The 18,359-nt window shown below is 39.3% G+C and overlaps 1 long non-coding RNA gene across 1 annotated transcript in view; it reads left to right on the top strand.

The window, feature by feature from the left end:
* The window catches only part of LOC120407020, an 86,609-nt gene that overhangs the window by 64,802 nt on the left and 3,448 nt on the right, over nucleotides 1–18,359 (top strand). The window contains exon 2 of the long non-coding RNA XR_005599750.1: nucleotides 9,058–9,135. This is a non-coding gene — a long non-coding RNA (uncharacterized LOC120407020). The remainder of the gene's footprint in view (nucleotides 1–9,057; nucleotides 9,136–18,359) is intronic.

Here is an 18,359-nt window from a genome sequence, read left to right as displayed (position 1 = left end):
GATCATTGTTTCTCAACTACTGGTCCGTGGACAGGTGCCAGTCTCTGAGATCTCCCTGACACAGTTTAGAAAGCTGTCAAGCTGGTCCCTGGTATCAAAAAGGTTGAGAAACGCTGTCATAGATGGATCATTTTCCACTCAAAGATGGTTACATCGCAGTTGTTTGGTGGGATCCCTATATACGTTTTGTATTCAATCAGCAGAGAACTTTGGGATTCTTTGAGAGGGACAAGGGAAACTCGGTCAGCCATGGATAGTCGGTGCAAGATTTACCCGGTTATAAAAACAATAAATATATTCACTGAAAAAATCATGTGGGACAATAAAACAGCCATGTCTGATTTTCAGTGATCATATTTCCCTATGCTGAATACGGAACACGGGGTAAAATTACTTGAATTCAAGTGAGTTCAATGGCAATCAATCAGAACTCTGCAGTACAAACATTCAAATTAACATCAAGTTGACTAAGCCCCTGTTAAAAAGAAATACTGTGTAGTTGGATTCTTTTTATTTACCGTCTTATCTTTAAGGCTTTAGCGTTCACGCAGGGAGGAGTGACACCCCCCCACTCCCATCCCCACACATGGGGAGGGGTGAAAAACACACACACACACACACACACACACACACACACACACACACACACACAGGGCGGGTGACCAACTGACCCAACCTTCACTGCCCAGTGCTCTCTGCCCTCCATGCCCGGTTGGGCCCCCGGGACTGACCCACCTCTTCTGGTACCCGGTGCCACATCTTCCCGAGGCAACATGTTGCGGGGAGGGGACACATGGGCTGTGCTGATGGACCAGCAGGGAATTGGCCGGCCCTGCATGTTACATCTTCACCCTGCACACCCACCCCCATTGTTGGCCATTGGACCCTCCCACTCACTGCTGGAGGGCGGGTGGCTGGTGAGCAGGGATCCAGCCAGCAGCAGGGGTGGACCCACCAGTACTGATGGGGGAGACAGAAAATACCGGACAACTTGCCCATTTTTAAGAAAAAGTCGGGACAGTTGCAGGAGGGCTTAAATATGGGACTGTCCCTTTAAAATCGGGATGTCTGGTCACCCTATATTGCAGCAAAGCATAGTTGCAGACTTTTTCAAGCACTGATTATCGGTATGAAAGTAACTTTCTTTGCCATGTGCAAGACTGGTTCTAATTCTAGTCAGAGGCTTTTGCCCTTTTAGGAGAACTATTGAAGAAGCAAATATTAGGATTATGTATGAGGAAAGTAGGAAATTTGGTTTGTGTGTGTGTGGTCATCTAATATCATATGGTATGGGTTTGTCTGATATTGACTTATTGGATTTTAAATATTTGTCATAGGCACCTCTTGCTGTAATTTTAAAAATACTCCTGAGGCAGCAGCAGTTGGGAGTGCTTTAAGGATGATACATTCAGGCAGGTTTTAGGGAAGGTTTCAGAGGAAGGAGTGGAGAGAGTATTTTATAACACTTATCAGTGACAACACCTCCAGATGATTAAGAACCTGTGTTAATTGGCTTCAAAAGGAGTTCCCTAGAGTCCTTGGCTGGGAGGAATTTGGTTAATGATACAGGGTTCTGAGGTTGGTGGGACTGAATTGGGGAGATAAGGGCACCCTTTATGGACACAGAGGATCATCCCTGAATAAAAACTAATGAGACAACCTTATTCGCAGCACATGATCTGGCTGACAGGAGTGATTAAGCTACACACACACATTCATAGCAAACACACACAGTGTGCTTTAGGGAAAGACCACAAATACACTAAAAATGATAGATGGAGGAATTCAAATGCTTTCAAAATACAAATGTCCTGTCAATGTTTTTCATAACAAAAATGATCAGTGATTCTACCACAACTCAGCTATTCACAATGTAAACATCAACAGAACTGATGATTTTTGCAACAATTAATGTTTCTTTCACTATGGAAATAAATGTTTTGGCACCACACTCTTATTTATGATTATGCTAACAAGAGTCTAAAGTGCATGTGAAAATGGATCAACAATTGGTCAAACAGTTGAGCAAAAAGCAGATTAGATACACAGATTTGGCAATTCTTTTGACAGACCGTTTTCCATCTCTGAAACTTATTTTTTATCATCAGTGCTTTAATCTTTCCAGTGCTGTCAGGAATCTTTTTCCAAAATCTAAAGTCCATCTTCTATTGAGGAGTGGAGTTCAATGGTTCTCAATCCCAGCTCCTAACCCCGACCCTAAAGCCAGCTGTGGGCTATATGTTGACTCTCCCCCCCAAAGACTCAAATTCTACAATCCTGGGTCATAGCAAGAAACTGTGACTGTTCTTTGGAGTGGGATGTTGCAGGCTGGGGGGAATGTGCCAGGGCATAAGTGAGAGTTTGGGGTGTTATTCCACTCCTAGCTGTACTGCTCTGTGCCCTGAAGGACTTGGGTAACTTTATTTCTCAGTCAGTGGTGTGCAACCTAGTACCTAGTGACCCACCCCATCACTTGAGACACACTGACGTAGATTAACATAACATAAGAACATAAGAAAGGCCGTACCGGGTCAGACCAAAGGTCCATCTAGCCCAATATCTGTCTACCGACAGTGGCCAATGCCAGGTGCCCCTGAGGGAGTGAATCTAACAGGCAATGATCAAGTGATCTCTCTCCCCATCTCCATCATCTCCATCCTCTGCAGACAGGAGCTGAGGACATCCCCATTACCCTGCCTGGGCCCATTATGGACTTAGCCACCATATTTTATCCAGTCCCTTTTAAACATTGTTATCCTCTAGCAGCCTAGCCTCCCTCCTCAGGTAAGGAGTTCCTCAGTTTGTCTGTGATCTAAGATAATAGATCTTATATATCTCTGACTTCTGTGACTCCAGATTTCCACCACTTTTCAGGCCTGGTATAAAATACACTCTGTTTTAATTGCCTTTTATATCCTAACATCTAATATTAATTTAATCCCACATTTTTTCCAGGGTAATTTAAGGGGCTGGAGGAATCAATTCTGAAATATAAGAAAAAGTCTAAACCTCAGACCAAACATCAGAATGAACCAGAAATCAAAAGGCTTGGATGAATGCCCACTCTCAGGCCTGCCTTATAGCATACATCCAATCTATGCTGGAATCCATCTCAGAGTCTAAGCAAGTCTGGTTATCTTGCTGTGCTGCCTGCTACCTTCAAATCTTTGAGAGTTTTGGAGCTACTTCTCTGGGGGAAAGGGCAGCTGTGCATTTTGAAATAGCTCGGGCCTCATCAAGCTGCTAAGTGCCTTAGACTTTAAAAGAATATTTAGTTAGAGCCCTGCAATGAAAGTGTTGGATCAGAATGATGATTATGGCAACCTACTGTTACCAATATGTAACCTGTTTCTCTTAAGCTTAAGACTTTTTGGTATCCTTAGTTAGCAAAGGCAAATGTTCCCAAGGAATGATGCATCTTACACTCCTGCTCTAATACTCAAACAAGAATTAGAAGTTCCACATCAACATATTCTTCGTTGGAATGTACCAGATACATTAAACTCCCTTCCCTGATATGTATTCCATTGTAGTATGAACCTGAAGAAAGGAGGAACTCTTAATTCCCTGAATCCAAATCAGGTCACTACACAATCCTGCTTCTTCAAATTCCAAGCAGTTTAGGAGTTTCCTCAATTTAATCTCAGCCCTGAACTCTCTTCCCCTCTTAAATAAAGGGATTGTCAACTGCATGATTCTCATTGTCTTCTTAATTGTCCTCTTTTTTGGTTCATGTTGTTTCTCCTTCATCCAAATGGCATAGAAAATGTTCTCTAGTTCAGTTATCCTTTTAGATTAGATTGGCTTAGTTCTCTGTTCAGAACGGTATGCTCATAAACAGAATAGCAATAAATCATTACAAAAGGCTACTTCTATTAAAGCAGAACTATCTTAGTGTCATCTGGTGGTGGTGATGATGATGATGAGAGGAACACATTAGAACCCAATTTCCTGTGCATTCACAATCATTCTGTCACATTACTAAAGGTGGTGGAGGAGAGAGAGAGAGAGTAAAGTGTTCAGATGATCTTTCGAGTTTCAGAGAAAGGGAGATAAGGATCACTTGAATAGAAGAATGAAATCAGGAGGAAGAGAAATTCTAGTTTGGTTCGGAGAAGGATGAGAAACGGAGAAGAAAATGGACACTTCAGTGGCTTTAGAAAAAAAATTGGATAAGCCTCAGATTTGTCAGAAATTATCTGATCTGAATTGGATTTCCAAATCCATTATCCCTAATAATGTGGTAGATACCAGGCAAGCATATGCATATTTTTGTGCACCAGAGATTTCAGCTCTGCCTTGTTGAAGCTGCAGCTTCAACATAATGTAATGCTCCCCACCCTCACCATCTCTACCTCTCCTGTTCTCTTTTCACCAAGTCTGGGGATATCAGTGTCTCTTCCCACTGAGGGTCTCTGTCCCCATTTTCACAACATTTGGGATCTTGTTTGTGGGGTAATTATTGGGGGATCGCTCGCTCCCTTACCCTTCTTTGTCCTCCCACCCCACCCTTTGGGAGATGTTTTTCTCCTTTCCTCACCCCCTCATTCATTTTTCTCAGATGGCAAGGTGTTGAGATGGGTCAATAGTTATCCTTATACCATATTGGCAGATGGGTCCAAGCTGCAAAATTTGCAAAGTTCAGGGCTGCTTAGATCCAGGGATTTGGTTCAGGCCCATCTTTATCTAACACCATCCTATCTCATATGGTGAGGCCTAAGAAGGTCCTCTTCATGCAGTGGTCTGTGTTGTACTGCAACAAATCAATCTATTAAAAAAGAAGTGGGTCAAAGGAATTCAGACTCTAACAGTATTAAAATAATTGTACTCCCAATGCAAGAGCTAACTAGGGTAAAGTTAAGGAAGGCCAAGTCATGTCAGTTCACTCCTATGACTTTTGCAATGAATACGGTTTGTAGTTCATTGTCATGAATAGAAATACACAAAAGACTATCTTTATCAAATCTATGTTTATTTACATAGTTATGTCCCTGTGCATATGTTGTGATGGAATATGCTGTTTTAATCAGGAACTTTTGGTTTGGGTTGCTGAACACAGTATTCTTGTCCTTAACCAAAATAAAAAGCAGACAACACTAGACAGTATGGGTAGGGAAATAGATATAACCTTATGATAATATTCCATCAAATACAGTCTAAGCCAGTGGTACTCACTAACTTTTGGATGGGGGCCAAAATCCAATCCTGGGGCACTGCTGGGAGCTGCATTAGTCATAGCTATCATCCTGGCTTGTGATCTTGTGCAATCTGCACACAAAAGAATGCCATACTGGGGCAGACTAATGGTCCATCTAGCCCAGTATCCTGTCTTCCAACAGTGGCTAGTACCAGATGTTCAGAGGAAATGAACAGAACAGGGCAATTTATCAAGTGATCCATCCCAAATAGGAGAAGAAACTTGTAAGTGGAGAGTCTGGAGGTACCATCCCCATTAAAAAAAATTTAAAATGTTTGTTGTTTGGGGAAATCTAGTGAAACAAAATGGCAAAAAGCCTGTGCTCTGTCAAAGTGTTTTACAGAGCAGGTGAGAATGTCATTCTTGGCAGGATGGCATTGTAGTTTCCATAGGAGGTTAAATTCCAGTGGATAAAGGGGATTCACCCCACCCCTTCCTCGGTATTAAAGGCCATGTCTGAAATCCTAGCTCCATTGAAGTCAATGGCAAAAGTCCCACTGACTTCAATGGTGCCAGAATATCGGCCTCTGTTTGTGATTTCATATATTATGCTGTGTTTTGCATGTCTGTGGCCCCGTCCATTAGAGATCTCAAAGTACCTAACACCGAATATGAATGAATTAAATCTCAAACAACCCTGTTAGGTAGATATTATCCCCCATTTTAGAGCTGAAGGAAATTAATGAGTCTGTTGCAGAGCTGGAAATAGACTCCAGGCCTGACTTCTGTGAGTTAGCTGCATGATAATGCTTCCTCGCTTTTATTTGGAGTATGAGTGTAACAATTGGGAATTAAACCTTTTTCTGATGATCTTTTAAATATATAACTATAGTGTATTTCACTTACTTTTGTTCTTCTTTCTGTGGTCTTTGCTTCACGCTCTGGTCTTTTCCTCCAACTTTTTCAGTTTCTTTTCCTCTTCTCTCTCCCCCCTTCTCTTTCTTTGCCTGCATCATGCTGTCTCCTCCCCATTTCAACTGTTAGCTCTGTTGGGGAGGGACAGAGTCTTCCTCTAACTTCCTAGCAGAGTGGGGCCCTGCTTCTGGTCAGGGCATCTGGGTGCTACTGCAATATAAATATTAATAACAATGACCAAAACTTTCAAACATGGATGCCTAAAGTTAGGCTTCTCAGTAAAAGTGGCCTGGTTTTCAGAGGTGTTTAGTACTGCAATTTCCACCGCAGATAGGGCATGTGTTACCCAGTCATGCAGGGGAAGGGCTTTTGGTGGTTTGAAGCCTGTTGAGGGGACCTTAAAAGCCAAAATGGGGCAGGGGTGCTGGAACAATTTTTATAGTAGGGATGCTGAGAGCCATTGAACCAAACTATATATAATGGAAACCACTTCAAGCCAGGGGGTGCTGCAGCGCCCCCTGCTCCCCTAATTCCAGCACCTATGAGGTGGGAGGAAACACAGGAAGGTCTACAAAATGGCCTGGCATGGCAGTGTGGTGCAAATTTACCACAGGAGGTAGCTTTGGCTCAGTAAGGACTGGCTTCCGGAGTTCTGGTTATAGCTGTGGAGATGTTGTAGTAATAAAAAGTTATGGCCTTTTATTACCAAATGGTATGCAGCAATACCAACTGCATTACAGTGGATAGAATACTTAAAACCCATACATTGCTAATGTTAGATTGTTCCAATGAGCAGCTTTTTGATATCCTTTACACGCTAAAAAGTACTCAGGCCTGTTGACAAAGCAAAGAAATGGTGTCAAAAATAATTTTAAAACCTTTTGACCTGCAAGGTTTAAGAGAATTAGGCACAGATTCTTTGCTTTAAGCCTCTTGGTGACAAGAAATATGGTCTTATGCCAGCCGGTTTGATTGACAGTGGCGTTTGTAGTTTCAGCTGCTAATACAGTATGCTCCTTGTGTATTCCTAGAGTGTAAATATAGAAGACTATTTGTCACCTGGGTTGATGGATTATACATAAGTGAGACAATGTGGGTAAGATTCTAAAGCATAAATGAAAAATCACAAACTTTACATAACTCATAAAGCAATGCTTAATACTCATAATGAAGTATGCCTATTTTAATCAAGGGAAATGGTCAGACTTTCAAATACGCATAGATTATGAATCTACCATCGTGGGTTTTTTCTTTTTTCTATATATATATATATCTACTTGCTACAAACCTGCATCAATGGTTTCTTGACAACCATAATAAAATGTATTGGAAAATTGATTAGTTTTAAGGGACTTCTTATAGCCAGCTGCTTTTGTTTGTAAATGTCATGAATTCAATCAGTTTTAGGTTCCATCCTTCGAGTGGAATTCATGGGTGAATATGACGCTCCACACAGGTACAAAAGCATACTTGTTTCATTTTACCCAACTTGTGTTCAGCATTTTCATGTGCATTTTTAAGCAGCAAGTATGTTATTTCTCAAAGCTCTTTCACAGCAATAGTAAACTACTTATATTCATTTCTCACTATGCAATAATTAAAATGTGTTAGTGTTGTGAATGGTGTGGTGTAGTTTCAAGTATTACCATAGCAGGCTTAGTAATAAATATTTTTCAAAGAATTTATATTTTTTGCCTTGAAAAAGCAAGCTACATTACTATTGATTCTTTGGTTTGAGAAACGAGAATTTGCTGTGGAAAATGTATTATCACCTCTGAAAACATGCAGTAAAATTGGCATTTTCAGCATGCTGCTCTTATCTTTATTTGCTGATAGAGAAAGAATCCAGATTTTTTTAGCTTTAAGTGAAAGGATATGGTTAGGTTCATATTTCTCTGTCTTTAATAAAAACAGTATAAAAGAATAAGGGACCACAGCACAATACCATAACATTTTAATGTTTTATTTAAATAATGGCATCTTCAATTTTAATGTAAAGTCTAAGATTGAATTTGTTTTAAAGTAATCCAACTTTGAACGGTGTAGACCTCAGTAAGTCTGTAAACTCCTGTAGCCCTTACCCAGGCAAAACTCTTATGGAAGCCAATGAGAGTTCTGCATGAATAAGAATGGCAGGATTTGACCCTCACAGAGAACATTGTTTATGAGAAACAATGAAACTGTTAACTTCATATGGCTCCATACTGCACACTGAATTCCTGCGGATGTCAATGGCAATTTCATGCATATTTTGAGGGAAGGGTATGGCCCTTAAATATTACTTTGCTATTCTGAGACACTACAACAGAATATTGCTTTATAATGAAAACTCTATAATGTGGAGAGCTGTGTGCAGTTGAGCTGTAGTATTTGACAAAGTAGAAACTTAAACCCAGACATTGCTACAATAGATATAATTATTGATACCAACAGAGTTGAGAAGATGATCTTATTAGATTTCAGCATTTAAAAATTGAAATTGGTAAAAAAAAATAACGGGGAAATATATCTACTTGTATTATCTTTACATGAATGAAAAACCGAGGGGCTGGAGCAAAACCTACACACAACTAGTATTAAAATACAACTGGTTTCAGCTGTACAGTTTAAAATGTTGGTAATCTTACCTGGATTATTTTAATTTGCTATAATAGCTTCTTTCACATGTTTGGTCCATAGTTTTAGTCTCAAAATCTAAATTGGAATGTCAGATTCCTGCATTACTTGCATATCAGTTTGTATTTCTCACCTGTTCAGTGAAATGCTAGACAGTCATTTGCAAACATTAGCTAGAAGTCAGAGGTTAAATATGCTGCATAGTTTATTGATGCCATGCACCTAAAATATAAGAATATACTGCATTTATTGAATGCTCTGACACAGAAAAAGATCTATAGAATATTACTATATTAAGAATAGAGCATAAATAAGAAAAGAAATGTAATGAAAAGAACTAAGTGAATTTGGGTTTCCTTTAGTGTAGAGTTTTTCTTTTCTTTTTCCAGTGCTCTTTTTTTTCTTTCATGGAACTATGATGTTGATGGCCAAGTGATCTAACAGACTGAACATCTAGGAAATATATGGTAAGTACAAAAGAAAATAAACTGACCAATTAAATTTTGGGATGCAAGCGTGGAGAAGGTAAAATATTCAAGTCAACCCTTAAAATTTTTTCTATTTTTTCCCTTCAAACTTGACAGAAATATCCATAGTTTAAAGGCAGAAGGGATCATTAGACCATCTAGGCTGACTCTTGTATATCACAAGCCATTACATTTCATCCAGTTACCCATGTACCAAGTCCAATAACTAGAGTATGACTAAACCATAACTTGTGGTTGGCTAAAGAATCTCTTTCATAAGGACATTAGTCTTGTTTTAAAGACATCAAGAGATGGAGAATGCATCACTTCCCTTGGTAGTTTGTTCCAGTGATTAATCTTCCACACTGTTAAAAATTGGTACCTTGTCACTAATTTGAATTTGGTTTATGGTATAAACCTGATAGGCAAAAAGGTGCAGGCTGTACTGTTCTTTTATTGAACCTCAAAATAACTGATCTGTGGAAAGGTATTGATATCAGCATCTGAAACAATGGTGACCCGACCACCCAGGAAAAATGCCCTATTTTACAAAAATACACAGAGATGTTGTGGGAAAGAATGAAGGCGGGATGTATGTATGTTTGCATAGCAATTTAAAGATGTAAAGCACCTTATAAATGTGAAGTGTTGTCTGGCAGCTAGACAGAAGGGATTAAAGAGAAGTAAAAGTGACACACAAAGGAAAAATAAAAGAATTGATGGGCAATAACCCCTCCCCCACAAATATGCTTTTGTTTATAGGTTAATTTGACATAAAAACACAAAACTATTGTTTTAAATAAAATACAGCTGGAAAAATCCTCAAGTGCAGTATAAAGTGGAGAATTCACTGTCACTGAAATGCAGCTAGCTCTGGGTAGAATGTCAGCCAACAAACCAATCAGTGTGCAGCATACTATAAAACAATGCTAGGGTGGGGTGGCAAAGTTGGTGCAAGGACACCAGGACAAGCCCTTGCTCTTACAAACGATGGCATAGGTCCTCCCATAGCTGCATAGACCTGTAAGGACCTAGATTCCTAAAAATGTTGTTACAAAAGACCCACATACAAGCACAAGGTCCTGGCAGCCCTTCCTCCCTCCCTCACCCAGGAAGATCAGGTAGCTTAGCATTCACACCTCATCTAGGGTGACCAGATGAGAGGGAGAAAATATCAGGACACATCGGAGGGGGGTGGCACCAGCAGAGAAAAAAAAAAAAAAAAAAAGGTGAGTGCTGCCAGCAGAGCAGCGAGGGGGAAAAAAATGGTGAGTGGAGCAGTGAGTGGGGGGAGGGGTAAGGTGAGTGCTGCTGGCGGAGCAGCAATAAATAAGGTGAGTGCTGCTGGTGGAACGAAATCTCAGGACAAATTGTGTCCTGACCAAAGATCGGTTGGGACGCGGGACAAACACCTAAATATCGGGACGGTCCCGATTTTTATCAGGACATCTGGTCACCCTAACCTTATCCCCCTCCATACATAGTAACAGTGTCTCTTTCCCCTTAAAGATTAGCCCCAAATTCCTTATTAGCTTGAGGGAAAAGATATATTAGAGGAATATTCTTTTTTTTTCTTGCCTAGTATCAACATGTGTGTTGGCAGAATTTTAAGAATAATAAAATTTACTCTTTGAGGTTTCATGAAAATGTTGTACCAATAGCAGTTACAAACAGAATAAGAGTTCAGGCAAATGTATAGCTTCCCAATTAAATTGGATCAAGCCCATAATCCACAAGGGAGAGCAGGGGGTCATTTAAGAACAAGCCAGATCTAAAATTAAAGGAGTACATTTGAGTTAAAAACTCAACAACAAAAAGGAATAGATGTGGAGTTAACAAATAAAGGCTTTCAACAATATGAACATCCGTGGGAGAAGAGGACTAGGGCAAAATCTCATGATGACAGCACTTTTAAGGTGGTCTGTGCCTTTAACCTTCTTCCTTTGGGGTGTGAGGGTGTGCTTGAGGGGAGGCATCTGGGATGGGAAGGAAAACATTAGCAGACAGGTTGGAGGAGTGAGGGCTCTGTATAATGGAGGAGGAGGTGGAAAGAGCCACTGGGACCAAATGCTGGCTTTTGAGTTGAGTTTAGGTTTTCTAATAAAGAAGCACAGGGAGGATAGAGGCGTAATTAGCTAAAGGCAGCTTGATTGAGACAGAGCCTGATTCTCCTCTCCGTTACTCTGGTTCTACATTATAGTACCAAACTCAGTGGAGTAACTCAGTGTCAAAGCTGCATACAGAATAGAGAATCAGTCTCAGAGGTATTACACAGACTGGCAATATTTCATCAGCACTGAGATCCTTGTGAGTATTTTTAAGTGCTTGTCTCTTTGCATTGGGGGTTGGGTTTTTTGGGACATGGTTACATTGTGTAAACTATTAGGTTTTTTTTTTATTGCACCAAAGGGTGCAGTTTTTGGAATGCTGGAGTTTCTATACTGACTGTAGTTTTTGTGGAGTGTTGTGGAGAGCTCAGATGTCTACCTAATTGCATTTGAGGTTGCCATTAAGGAAACTATCTCTGCAGTCAAAGGACAGCGAAGAGGAAGGGGGAAATATTACTGCTGACGTTGCATCATTGCATGTTGACCTTGAGTTTTTTAAATGCAACATTGTGTATTAATGCATCACAATGCAAGTGTTACAGTGCAAAATGTCAGGACATCAGACTGTGATTTTTCTGGTTCTTTGTGATGTCAATTGACAATGAAGTGGCTCTCCATGTATTAAAGGTTGAGTGCCACTAAGCCTGAGTACCAGAGGATGGTGTCAAAATTATCACATTGTTGAAATAACAAATACACTTTTCAGGGAGAAGAATAAAATTTAAGAAGAAATAAATCTATACCAGTCTTAGTTGGGATGAATGTTGTATTCCTTGTTTATTGTGCAATAACATAAAGTAATTATCATGGGAAAAGCTCTGCATGTCATTACAATTGTAAGGAAACACTGACCCGAATCATTTTGCCATCTCATACCAGTGTAAGCTCTTCATACTGCCAAAGAAATAAATGCTTATCACTATAGTAATGATTTGCTATTACTGCATTTTATACCCTCATCATTTTGCACATGTTGTTTCCACACAAGAAAAGCCAAATATACCCATAATAAATATTGAATATTTTGATAAGCACTGGGTGGATATACTTGATTAAACAAGAAAGAAGTTGAATATTATTTTAAACTAAAAATAAAATTAAAATAAATCATTACATGTGGAACGGTAACTGTTCATTAATGAACAGTATAATTAATATCATTATTATATTATACATAACAGAATTTATTAATGAACAATACCTCTCAGGTATTTTTTTGCCTAAAATTTAGATTTTATTTGAAGATTTTTTTTTTTTAAAACCTGATAATTTAAATATTCTCATGACATTTAAAAAACATTCACAGCAAACCATCATTTGCTCTCTGAAGTGGAGCTTTTCCTCCTGCTGAAGTTGAAGATTTGATTTCACTTATGACAAACCGTGAGGACTCTGGTGCATATTGATTCTGGAGGATCTTCACTGGGAGGTGTTTTTTCATTGTACTGTATTATTTTCCATTTATAATATATAACTCTAGTCAAACCCCCAACATTAAAGTGAAAAAAGTACATTACATCAGCCAATTAATTTTAGCTAATACAAAGTAAACACTTCTCTGTTCAGCCAAAATGACCTTGTGACTGGCTGGGAGTATTTGCATAAAACACCTCTCACCCTGTTACAAGGTGTTGATCCTGCTGGGAAAGAGCTAAGTGCATTCTGCTGCCTTATTGAAATAGATAGTTTGTTGACCAAACCTAGATATAAGAGAGGGAATGGCTGTCTGGGAGACAGGATCTAGGGTTTGGGCTGAGCAGCCCTCACAGGGGAACTGTAGGGGCAGCCAAGCCTGGGCAGAAGGCTTGAGATGATCTTTAGGCTATAAAACTCTTCCCTAGGCAGATCAACCTGACTATTTGCTTTCTTTGTTAGAAAAGCCCAACCTCAGAAAAGTGACTGGATCTTAGATACTGTATAGATGGTGCTTGTAGAGTAGGTTAGGAAAGGGGCTGACTCACAGATACTTTCAGAGACAGGCAAGTAGTAACAAAACAAATTGGCATGCTTTATGTGCAAGAATATTCACAAATGCTTTACTGTTGAATTTTCCCAGCTCTATTCCAGACCAGAGCTAGAATATTTCAGAGCATGGACATAATATACACCAGGCATGAGAGATGCAGCACTGCTGAATAAATGGGCTGCCTTGTTCTGCACTATTTTTTGAGTGGTCTTCAAATGTCACCTCATGCAGAGCACTGGCAGCTCCAAGTGACTTGTCTCTGTCCCTCAGTCATGACGGTGCAGAATACTTCTGAGAGCTCCTCATTGTGCAAGGGGAGCATACACCCTACTATACCTCCAGAGGAGTTACATTTGATGCTGTGGTTCTCCTACTGCTTGGCTGGTCTGGAAGGGTTCGGGAACCTGGCTATCTCTTTCCCACCTTTTTGATTGTCTCAACTATGGGTATGGCTAAACTTGCAGCTGTACAGCGCTGGGAGTTAAACCTGTCTTCATACAGCTGAGCAGGGAAAGCTCTGCAGTCTGTCCACACTGACAGCTACCAGCGCACTGTCAGGGCCACATTTGCAGCATCTGCAGTGGCATTGGGAGCGGTGCATTATGGGCAGCTATCCCAGCGTTCAAGTGGCTGCAACATGCTTTTCAAAAGGGGGTGGGGTGGAGTGTGACAGGGAGCGTGGGGAAGAGAGAGTGGATTTTTGGAGCCGACACTGTGTCAGCACCCTGCCTTGCAAGTTCCGACCCCCTCCCCTACCCCTCTCTCACTCACTGAAAGCAAACAGCGGCTGTTTTTTCCCCCACAGACCAGATAAGCAGCCGCTCCGAAACGGACCCTACCCCGCCCGCCGTGCTGCTTCTATCCTCAAGCCCCCTCCCTCCCCCTCTCCTCAATCAAACACTAGCTGTGGGTGTTCCAAAAGGAGCCCCCCTGCCTCTGCTCATTCACAGCAAACAGGAGCTGGTTTTGTTTTTTTGATAAGCAGCTCCAGGATCCCGGAGTTCACAACAAAACAAAGAGCAGGACCTTCACTTAAAAGGATTATGGGACGCTTCCGGAGGTCAGTTACAGCGTACTAAGATTATTCCCTGTTTACACTGGCACCCCAGCGCTGCAGCAGCAGCGCTATACTCTTTATTCCTCTCAGGGAGGTGGAGTACAAGCAGCACTGTAGCCACGGAGATACAGCACTGTATGTGCTTTGCCAGTGTGAACAGGGAGTGAGTTACAGCGCTATAAAGCCACCAACTGCGCTGTAACTCTCAAGTGTAGCCAAGGCCTATGTGTTTTTATGCTTCTTGATGTTCAGTGTAATGTTAGCTTTGAATTTCTGAGCATTCTAAGTTTTGTTTAAAAAACAAACAAAAGCTCACTATAGTACAGTATTCTATTCAGTGATTTTTGTTTCCTGTGAGAAACTATTAAAATTGACTTCCTTATCTCCATCTTAATTTCATAAAATCTGCATCAGAATTGACTTCTGGTTAATTTGTTCATTGCATAGATTCAGAGGCTCTTAGGTTGTTAAGGCCAGAAAAAAACATTAGTCTGCAACTAGATAACAAAGAACATAGAATTTCACTGAGTGATTTGTGGATGGAGGCCAGTAACTTGTGTTTGAATAACTGAGCGTGGTTTGCAAATAACAAGTGAGTGGAAGGATTCTCCTTTTATTGATCATATAAGAAAAATCTCTACCCAGGCTAAACATTTTAGATGATGCTCACCAACTAAATGATTGTCTGTAAGGAGTATGTAGGAATTGAATAGTTTTTAACGTAATACAAGAATATTACCACTATGAGCTGCTTAATTTGATACTGCTATGTCTGATGCCTTTCAAACTGCTCCTTCCACATCCTCTGCCATTGGTGCCCCTGTATTCTATTGTTAAATGGCTTGTGGGACTCACTTTGGATTTGCACATGCCAAAATAAGGAAAATTCACCTATTGCGTGGTGTTTTGACATGGGTTTTTTGAAGGCAGCTTAAGATACTGTATTTTATTTGGCATATATAGGTGATAGGACAGTAAGTGGAGAGGGAAATACAATTCCGTATCAGAGGACTTGAACTAGTAAAAGTCTTAAGGAAGCCTAGATTGTTTGATACATAAACTACCGGTAGTCTTTTTAGCCCTGGAAACCTGGATTCTAATGTTTCCTTGAGGATCGTCTATGCTGGGAAAATGCATCATGTTAGAATGCATGCTAACTAACAGGATCTTAAAACACAATGTTGCCCTTATGCGGTAATGGCAAAATCTTGTTAGGTCAAAAGTGAAAATGTGTTTGTTGCTCTCTTCCCTACCCCCAACTTCAGAAGCACCATTCCCCGTTTTTGTTCAGGAGTGCCAGGACTCTGTCATGCTGCCTTGTGCTGAGAGAGGAGTAAATGACCATCCACTATCCAGGTTTGTGATGTAACATAAAAAGAACAGAAGTACTTGGGGCACCTTAGAGACTAACAAATTTATAGTAGCATAAGCTTTCGTGGGCTACAGCTCACTTCACCGGATGCATGTAACATAGGAATTCTGTGCTTTTAGTGCAAAATGTAGTTACTGAGTACAAATACTTTTCACCGATGTAAGGAAAACAGCCTGGGGTTCTCAAGTGTCTCTTTCCTCCAGGGTTTTACCCAGACCAACTTCCATCTGAGACAGTGTTTTTAGCTAGCTCTGCCCTTGTCCGTGTAACCTGCCTATGGGAAGGACTTATTCTAGAAATGATCTGTCCTTCATTTTGGAGTCTTGTCCAAAGAAGAGAAGGTTAAATGCTTCAGAAAACATTGATTCGTTGCAATCTAAATGTTCTGCCAGAATGTGTCAATTTCATCAAAATTTTGTTTGGGAAAAAAAATTGAAACAAAGTGTTCTGATAAAGTTGATTTTATTGGAATATTTTAATCTGACTTTTTTTGAAATATTTTTAATTGTATCTTATATTTTAACAAAAAATTAGACACTAATTTGAAAATAAAAAATTTAAGTCAAAATCACAGTGAAATATGATTTTATTGAAACAAAACATTTTGATAAACTCAAAGCAGTTTTTTTTTAAATTTCATTTCACAGGGAGCTTTGAAATTTTGCAAGAATCTTGCATCTTTGCAAGAAAAAGCTAGTAATACTTCCCATATATGATATGGCCATTTTTTAATGTTTGAACTCTTCTACTGCACTATAGAAATGCAATGTGGTAGTGCTGTTTATTATGTACGCATTATTACATTCATACATATAGTATAGGTGGGGGAAAAAAAAAGAAAGAATAGAGAAGAAAGGTTGCTGACAGTCGATCACACAAGATATCGGTGTAACTGGAGAAAAGTGTTACTGAATCCTAGTATGAATATTACTACCAGTCACTCTATAACAACTCAGCATAGTTATACTGATGTTCACCCCAGCATATGTCTAAGGGAAGGTGATGATCTACAAAGTCAAGTCATGTAATCAATTTACTATCCAGTAATGAAGCTATTAGATCTGATATTATCACAACACAAATGTACACTGGTCAATTCAGAGCAGTGGTCCTCACTTTTAATGTTGAGTCATAGTATAGAATTGGGTATTTCTCCTCATTATTTGGATGAGAAGTACAGGTACTGAATGGTTCCATTCTTTAAAAACTGTGATAAACATTACACAGCAGCTGGCAGGCTTATCAGTTTGATCCACTGTAGTTTTTTTGCCAAAATATATGCTTTGAATATTCTTGGTTTTCTTAGTGTTTGGGCTGTAGAGAATGGAAACTCACTAGAATTAAAAAATGAATTAATTTGGCTGATTGATTTTATGTTTTTATACTGTCATGCAGGCCAGGTTTTGATCAAATCGATCTATGGGATGCCATTCTAATATTGAAGCTTATTTAGCTGAAAACATACAGAGATGAGGAAATGAGATGATGTTCATACAGAGATGATGTTCATCTCATACAGAGATAATGTTCATTCATGACAGCTATTGAATTGAACTAATGCTATGCAAAATAACAGATGTTTCAGTTATCTGACAATTTTGAAAAGATTAAAAAATTAATTTTGGGTTGGACCAAAACTGAAAAGTTTCAAAATTTTTGGCAAACTGAAGTGTAAAAATATTCATTTCATGGCCAACAAAGTACTTAAGTCATCCTGTAATGAAATAATTTGTTTAGATTTCAAGCATATTTAAATATTTTGATTTAAAAAAAAATAAAATGGAAGGAAATTTGCAAATAGAAAGTTGTTCTGAACTGAAACACTGAGCTATTTTGTTTCTAAAATATTGAATTTTAAAAAAATATTTTTTAAATGAACAATTTTTGGCAAAATCTGGTGTTGCTGAACCTGTATTTTTAATGCTTGAAAAAAGATTCTGTTGAAAAATGTTGCTCCGCTCCTAATCTGAACTCTGAGTGTGGCTCTGTTAGTTGTTCCCTACTTTTGAAAATAAAGGAAAGAATCAGAGCTTCCAGAGGCTTCATTTACATTTAGCTAAAGTACATCAACTGTAAGCCATTTGGGGCATGGACGGTCAGCTTCATTTCTTTTTACTTATTTCATTAATGTTGTTCCCTAAAAACAAAGAGAATAAACACAAACTCACTCTTCAAACTTGCAATTTAAGAATACCTCAGTATGTTCTGATGTTTCAGTCACAGTCCCTTCTGAGGCATTTGAAATGACTTCAGACTTTGTGCTGTAAATTGCATAAGTTACACAATATGTGTCTATATATATCTATATTAATTATAATTAACCTACTTCTTTTGTTACTATCTCTGAACTCCTCTTGCTTCTTTGACTAATGCATTTGAAAATATTAGCTGTTGTTGAAAGGAGATTGGCTTGTTAAACTCAATCCTCCTTGGGAAAACCCCTTGGAAGCTGTGGGAAAACTGAGGTTGTGCAGTCCATGGAAGGATGTTTGAGATTTTCTTACAACTATGAGGGAAAGGTGTTGAACTAGACTGGTCAGTTTTTAGGACAAGGTGACTTCACAACTGTCAGATGAGGATGAGTTATGGGCCGTGAATGATTGCTTGCCATTCAGTTCAGAAAATAGTTTTCTGGCTAGAATCCTGACCCCGCCTCTTACAACTGAAGCATTACTAGAATGGGAAGCACATGAGAAAGAAATATCAACTTTTGACTAATCC

Source organism: Mauremys reevesii, linkage group 5 (assembly GCF_016161935.1).
Source record: "Mauremys reevesii isolate NIE-2019 linkage group 5, ASM1616193v1, whole genome shotgun sequence".
NCBI lineage: Eukaryota > Metazoa > Chordata > Testudines > Geoemydidae > Mauremys > Mauremys reevesii.
Note: the sequence above shows the minus strand (reverse complement) of the source record. Positions and strands in the feature narration are given on the sequence as shown.